Source organism: Lipotes vexillifer, unplaced genomic scaffold, assembly GCF_000442215.2.
Source record: "Lipotes vexillifer unplaced genomic scaffold, Lipotes_vexillifer_v1.1 scaffold2059, whole genome shotgun sequence".
NCBI classification, from domain to species: domain Eukaryota; kingdom Metazoa; phylum Chordata; class Mammalia; order Artiodactyla; family Lipotidae; genus Lipotes; species Lipotes vexillifer.
The window spans coordinates 429,809-437,687 of NW_006797468.1; positions in this window are offsets into that span (position 1 = coordinate 429,809).

Consider the following 7,879-nt stretch of genomic DNA (forward strand, 5'->3'; position numbering starts at 1 on the left):
TGGGTCTTCGTTGCTGCACGCGTGCTTTCTCTAGTTGTGGCGAGCAGGGCCCACTCTTTGTTGTGGTGCGTGGGCTTCTCATTGCGGTGGCTTCCCTTGTTGCGGAGCATGGGCTCTAGGCACGCGGGCTTCAGCAGTTGCGGCACGTGGGCTCAGTCGTTGTGGCTAGTGGGCTCTAGAGCGCAGGCTCAGTAGTTGTGGCGCACGAGCTTAGCTGATCCACAGCATGTGGGATCTTCCCGGACCAGGGCTCGAACCTGTGTCCCCTGCACTGACAGGCGGATTCTTAACCACTGTGCCACCAGGAAAGCCCCAGACCAACATTTTCTGTAAAACTTTTCGACAAGTGGAAGACAGTGTGGTTGAAACGTAACAAGCAGGATTACCCAGAAATGACCCCAGGGGCAACTTCCATTCTGAGGCCCAAGGCGCTCAGACCACTCCTCAGGAGGAGGACCCCAGGGACCAGGTGCTAGGAGCTACTGGCCCCACGTCCCGAGCAGGAGCTTGCCGCCCAGAGCCCTCTCCTGAACACTCAGCCCATGGGAGGGGCTCAGAGGGACGCTCACCCCTCGCAGAGCGGCCCCAGCATGCCACGGCCCCACCAGGACCGGGCGCCCTGCCTCTTCTGCCGCGCCCCTCGTCCCCCCAGGCTAAGTCTGCCCCCACCTGAGTGTGAACACACCTCAGCTGCCAGCGCTTCGATGGAAACAGTAGTTTCATTCTCTGTCTCTCAGTGATGGATCTTTCAAATAATGTCACACTCAGGTCCTGGGCCCTAGACTCAGAACTCACTGGAGGAGTGCCAGTGGCTGACGCAGGGGTGCGGGCTCAGGAGCAGCTGGCATGTGCTGACCCCTGGGCTCCTTTTCCCCACCCTCCTTCTGCACCAGAGCCCCCGCCGTGGCCAGAAGCTCCACACCTCCTTCCTCTGCCCAGGCCCTTTCTTCAGGTCTGAATTTCACCCATAAACTCCCTGCTGGTGGCTGAGGAGAAGGCAGGAGGGTCAGAGTCAGAGGAAGAAGATGTGAGAGGAAGCTGCCCGGAGGCCTTGAAGGTGGAGGAGGGGGCAGGAGCCTCGAGGAGCTGGAAGAAGACAGGGGAGAGGTTCCCCCAGAAGCCTCCAGAAGGAACTGCCTGTGCATTCACTTCAGGCTTCTGTCTCTACAACTGTAAGATCATAAATATGTGCTGTTCTAAGCCAGTGAATTTTTGGAAATGTTCTACAGCAGCAACGGGAACCTAATTCATCACCATTTCCTTGTTTTCACTCTCCAGTTTTCTTACTGACTTCATGGTGTGTGGTGATCAGAACTGCATATACTACTCTGCGAGAGGGTAGGGGAATATTGGCCAGATTTGCTTGGTGGCCAGGAAAATTATTTCGTAACCTCAAGAGAAGAGTACAGACCAGAACCTTTGGAGACAGCCTTCTAGAGAATCCTGGGTACCAAGAAGCACACTGACTTTGAGTTTTAGTGAATGATTATATTGTCCACAATAACAGTGATGTACTGTATTCTTTTCTACCATTGAGCCTGTTCTAAGTCTCATTAGAAAGTTGAAAGCCCATTTAAGGAGTCTGGGAAGATGGTGGCAATTTAGTGTTTTTGTATTTTCCCCAAATTCTCCCAGAAACAGACATACTAGATCTGAAAGCAAAACTAAGAACCCAATACCCACGGATCCCTCAGTTCTGGAACAGTCTGAACCCTATAAACTCAAAACTAACAGAGCTCCCCCAGCACCCAGATTCCTTCCATCAGGAGAAACTCCTGAGGACTGAATCTGACCAAATTGATCAGGACGCACAGTAGGGACAGAGGAGAAGACATCTCGCAGGTGGTCGGGGAGGGGAGACAAGCGGGTTGATTTCTGAACCGCCCAGGCTAAATTGCTCATTGCTTTGTGAAAACAACAAAAGAGGAAGCACCAGGGCTTCGAAGTTAGAAAGCTATGCCAGCCCATTGCTATCTCCTGGCGATTCAGGAAAAGTCTTTGTTTTGTTTTATTTTTAAAAATAAGCGGCATGAACAATCACAGGAAAATCTACACGAGCATTGTCAATTCCCTGCCAACAATAAAGGCGTGCCAGGAAAATACAGGGCTTCCTGCATATTGAAACACACCCATAATAGCAATAACTATAACAATAACAGAAGAAAACCACTAAGTTAAAAGCGGGAGCGGGCATGGGCATTGTTATTCTGAGACTAACGTTTTTACGTTGAGGTCAGATTGAGTCATTACTTTGATATCATTGAGAATCAAAACAGTGTGAGTGAAAGGAGACGGTCATACAATGGATAAGGTTAAGTAAAAACACTGTATTCCTAAATTCGAATGGGAATTATGGATATGAAATGACTAGCTTTGCACAGAAAAGGACTGAAAACAGTGACCAAACCCGATCAATAGTCACCCCCAGTGAGTAGATTTCTCACTAAAACCATCCGTGGCTTCTGGGAGAAATGGAAGATTTCATGTCTGAGTCGGGAAATGCACCATCTAAAACATCGTGTCCACCAGAAAACAAGAAAGCCACCAAAGGTCTCCAGGTCCACGTCAAAAGGATTCACTGAAGAGACCCCCAACGGCTGAAGATGTGAGAATTACCGCATTGAAACACATCTAATGTTTAAATCCACGAGTTAACAGACATTAAAACAAACTAAAACAAAAAGCGCAAAATCTAAATTGAACCTCAAGGTACAAGTAGTTGATGAGGGAAAGTGTTTTTTGTTTTTTTAAAATAGAAGCTTGGAATTAAAATGTCATTGTTTCACAACTCAGCATACCTGAGTAAATCTAGGCAACCATTTTCAAAGGCTGGTAACATCACCGAGAGAGACAGCCAGGCACCGGGGTTCCCGTGATGGGATCTGCCTTGGTGCCTGGAGGCCTCCAGCTGGCCCCAAAACACTCACCCTTCCACAGCCCTGCATTCTCCCAGCTAAATGAGGCCACAGATTAACAGATACCATGCTGGGTGTTTTGTTTTGCTAAGCAATTATTGTCAACTTTTTGCTTAATGATAGAAATGCAATTACCTCCCATCTTTCAGAGATCCTCAGGGTGGATGCAACAGTACCAAATCTGGAATTGCCCCAACGCCCCTGGGGGAGAGTTGTAGGCAGGGCAAAGATGGAACCAGATCGCTCAGTTGTGTAACTTATTCTCTCTACTGGCAAATTTCCACAATAAGAAAAAAAACAAGACAAACACGCACAAAGCCACACATACTCATTTAGATGAGAACCTGAATGGATTTGGTCCTACAGGGCTTGTGGAGCCACTGAGGGTGGAAATTAGAACCGGGAGACGTTTTTGTTCTACGGCACCTCCTGAGCAGTTTTGCAGCATTAAGAGCATTTTAAGTTGTACCCAAACTCTCACCAAAAAGAGATCTCCCTGATCCATTCTTACGCAAGGAGCTGTGATGTCAGCTTTGTTGATTTAAATTTTAAGCAAAGGGTAGATGGGGGTGACCAGGGGCTGGGAGGCGGGGGAGGTGGGCAGGAGCTGGTCACAGGGACAAAGCTGCGGGGATGCAGGGTGAGCAGTCCCGAGACTACTGTCCAGCACGGTGATTGCAGGTGATAACGCTGGGTCAGGTCCTGGAAATTTGCTCAGGGAGTAGACCTCAGGTGCTCTGACCACACACAGTGGTCACTACGTGAGCCAGACGTGCTAATTAGCTTGACTGTAGTAACCGTTTCACTGTGTGTAAGTGTTTCAAACCAGCATGCTGGACACCCTAAAAATTTTTAATTCTTATTTAAATTTTAAAAATTTAAATGCTGAAGAGCTGTGAAAGTGCACTTCTGCTAAATGCCGCCTTCCCGTTGCTTCTGGTGTGAGTGGTGCCCTCGAAGGCCACGGCTGTTCCTCGTTCTCCTCTGCAGTCCTAGAAGTAGGTGGTACCGTAACCAAACTGGAGTTGAGGTGCACGGGTCACACGGCCCTGGGAGCAGGTGCCCCAGAAAGCTGCCCTAATGTTCTTGCCCAGGGCTTCCTCTTCCCTCTGAGCTTCACGTTTACCCCAAGGGAGCCTCGCACCCTCCTCACAGCCCCACCTGCTCCTGGTACGTGCACTGCAGGCCTCTGCCCACATCGGCCCCTGGAGCCCCGCACAGAGGGGAGGGCTGGCAGGTGCCGTGCTCCTCCCACAAAGCTGGCTCCACTCGCCTCTGCAACTTCCTTTTTCTCTTTCCCGAATCTCCAGTCCCGGAGCGTGTCCCATGGTTAGTGGGTACCTGTGCTGTCTGCCAGGGCCTCCTGACGGGGCTCCCCAGCTGCCCGCCACTCGACACCCTCCGTGTGAAGACAGGCTGGTCCTCTGGGGGTGAATCATGTGGTTACGTCCATGCTCAAAAAACTCCAAACTTGTTCTCAGCCTGTGAGACTCTGCAAATCCAGCCCTGCCTTTTCTCTCCAAACTCAGGTCCCGAGCCGGCCCCTCGATCTCGTGGCTCCAGCCCCTGTGGGCTTCTCTCTGAGCTGCAAGGCGAGAGTTCCATTCCCCTCATAGGACCCTCACTCTCACTGTCCCGTGTGCTGATCTTCACATCTGTCTGTGCGGCTGTGATTCAGATCTGGTGAACTGACATGGCTTCCAGGGGATCTTTATCCCGCTGATTTGATCACGGACCTAAGCCTCTGTGTTTTCTTGATTGTGTTTTAGTGAAGCCTCTTGCTCCCCGGCGGGTGCATGTTACCTGGGAACAGCCCCATCTTGCTGGCCCTGCTCACCCTCCACCTCTGGGTCCTGCCACAGTGCTGGGCCCAGACTGAGTGCTCAGTGAAGGAATTTCTGCCCCTTGGTCTCCACTCTGCTCCTGCTGTCTCCCCAGAGCAAGTTTTGTTAGTTCCCCTCCCAACGCGTTTTTCCATTTTCTTGGAAGGAAAAGGGTGCAGATCCTCCCTAAGCCAAGGTCAGCTCCCTTGCAGGGACTTCCTGCAGATGCTGCCATTGGAGCTGCACCTGGGGCCAGGCACCTTCCCTGAGCACTGGGTCCTCTGTCTGGAAGGGGCAGGGTGGGCCGTGGGGGACGAAGTCAGACCAGAGATGAGGCCCCATGGCTCTGAGGAGCAGATGCCCAGGTTCCCAGGGGTCATTTCATTCCCGTCTCCGCCCCCGACCCTGCTGCCCCCTCAGGAATCATGAGCGGTCCCGACGCCTGTCTCTCCTAGATCCTTGGATGCTGGACCCCACGGGAGCCTCACTTGGGATCGTGTTTGTCGTTGATGGGTTTCCGTTTGTTGACCAGCCTCAGCAGCTGCAGGAATCAAGCTCTCCTCCTACAGAAACACCAAACCCCGAAAGGGGCCTTCAGTTACCCCTTCCAGTCACTCCAAGTTAATTAAAAAAAAAGTCCTCACTGGTTCAGGTGTCTGCTATTTGTTTTGACAAGAGCTGGCTGTCTCTCTAGGAAGAGGCAGCTATGGACCAGCTCCCTGGCACGGCCAGCTGCGTCTCAGCTCAGATTGGGACCGAGGCCACCGGCAGAAACTTTGTTCTCCTGACCTTGAGGGGATGACAGCCAGGAGCCCCTTTGGACTGAATAATCCTATAAAGTGCTCAGTGGCCTGGAAAAAATGATTTTTTCAGCTTTAATCCGTTATGATATGTTATTTGAAAATGTAATCTTCCGTGCAAACAAGCAGCACACTGGCCTCCTTTGCTGGCCTGACGTCCCCGTCTGGGCTGACAGTGTCTCTTCAAAGCCATCCTCTGGTTGTTGTCTGCAGGCTGTGAACGACTTGCATATTGTGGAACCTCGAGCCGGCGTGAAAAGTGAATTCAGTCCTTAGTAACCAGGTGGCCTTGTTTCTGGGACCCCGGCTAACATATAGGAAGCATCAGGCTCTGCAAGGGAACTGAACACAAATGTCCACGTCCTCCAGGGACTGAGTAACTATCTAAACCCTCTAATCCTTTCTGAGAACCTGTCTCGCTTGTTTGGATTACACCAGTTCAAGGGGGGCTTCGGGGTCACGCACCTAACTGGACCTGGGAGGAGCTGGGGGCTGCCACGGCCACCCCATGCCCCCTCTTCTCTGCCCAGCAGGTTCCTGCCCTCAGCCCCTGGACACAGGCCCAACCATGGGGAGGGAGTGTAAGGACGAACCCCTGGACACATGCTCTGGGGAACACCAGGCACAGCCCAAGGGGACGTGTCTGATCAAGGGACCCCCACCGTATCTTCAGGATCCAGTCCCTGGGCTCCGTGGGGCAGAGTAAAGGGATGTCAGGGTTGTGGAAGGAACATGGATTTGGGTGAAAGAGGGTCTGGGTTTGATTCTGCCTCTGTCACTCAGGGCCTTTGGGAAGACATACTCAGTTCCCACACAGAGGTGCAGGACGATGCTGGCTTCCTCCCTCGGACAAGGAGGTGAGGGTACACCCAGCCTGGCCGGGCAGCAGCTGCTCACATTGGCACTTCCACCCTCTGCCTTATTTGTGCATTATACACTGATATGTGCTGTGGAGGAAAGGCCCTCCTCCCTCCTGGGAGGGCATCAGGCACGGCACTTGTGAGAAAGGTGGGGTGCTGGGACCCTGCCTCACGGCCTGCCCCCACCATCTGCAGGAAGGACTGTGGTGCCCAGTCACATACGGACACACAGCAGGAGTGAGGGCACCCACCCCTCCAAGCTCCCTTCCCACCACACAGGGCTCCGCCCCAAATCCTGCCCCACAAACAAGACACGCAGGCCGGCCTGTCCTCAGGAGCAAGGATGGCCCACGCCCTTCGGGGCAGGAAGAGGCGGCAGCAAGCTTACCTGCAGCATATGGACAGATGGGGTTACTCCAAGCCCTTGGGGACTCTGGCAAAGTCGTGTTGGAGAGAGAGGAGCTACTGCCATCTGGTGGACGATGCTGGAGATGCTGCCCAAGGTCTCGTGGGCAGGACACCCCATACGGAGGACTCTCTGCTCCCAAAGCGGGAACTGACTCGGCTCTGGACCCACGCTGTCCAACAGAATCACGTGAAATGTTAAGTGTGCTGGTAGCTACAGGAAAAAGTAGAAAGAAATTAATTTTCATAACATTTTATTTAACCCAATAGATCCAAAATATGATTCTTTAACCATGTACTCAATCTAAACATTACTAGTGAGGTATTTTACACTTTTCTTCCCCCCCAGCACGTCTGGGTTCCAGTGTGAATTTCACACCGACCGCACCTCTTGGTGCAGACCGGCCGATTTCCAGGTCCAGGAGCCTCTGTCATTTTGGACCAGTGGTGGCCTGCCGGAGTCTGGTGTCCCCTTTCTGAAAAGTGGAAGAGTCTCAACTACCCTGTAAATTGAGCCTCCAGTATTTACTGGCTGGTATTGTTCCCACCAGGGTCAAAGGTTTTCTAAGACAGGGTTTTGCACTTCATTTGTATCTGTGAAGCTCCTCAGCCACCTGGCAGAGTAGATGCTCAACTTCTGAGTCCCTTTGGCTGCTGAAGTATTGCAGATGAGTGTGAAACCAGACATCTGTTCCTCAAGGTTGGAGGCTGGAGTCCAAGGTCAAGGTGCTGGGGACCTGGGGTTGGGTGAGGACCCGCTTCCTGGTCTGCAGATCCTATTTTCCCTGAGTCCCCATGAGCACCGAGAAGCTGTTCGAGGATGCTGTAGTCACAGGCCTCAGGGGCTGGGGGAGGGAGCAGACCTGTGAGCCTGGGCAGGAGGGCCAAGTCCACTGCCCTAACCTTGATATGTGTTGACCCCAGTCAAGGCACTGAAGAAGGGACATCCTGCACCAGATCCTCCGTCTTTAGTCTGCCTGGGGGTGGGGGGGAGAACTCTCTCTCTCTCTCTCTCTCTCTCTCTCTCTCTCTCTCTCTCTCTCTCTCTCTCTCTCTCTCTCCCTCTCGCCCTCCCC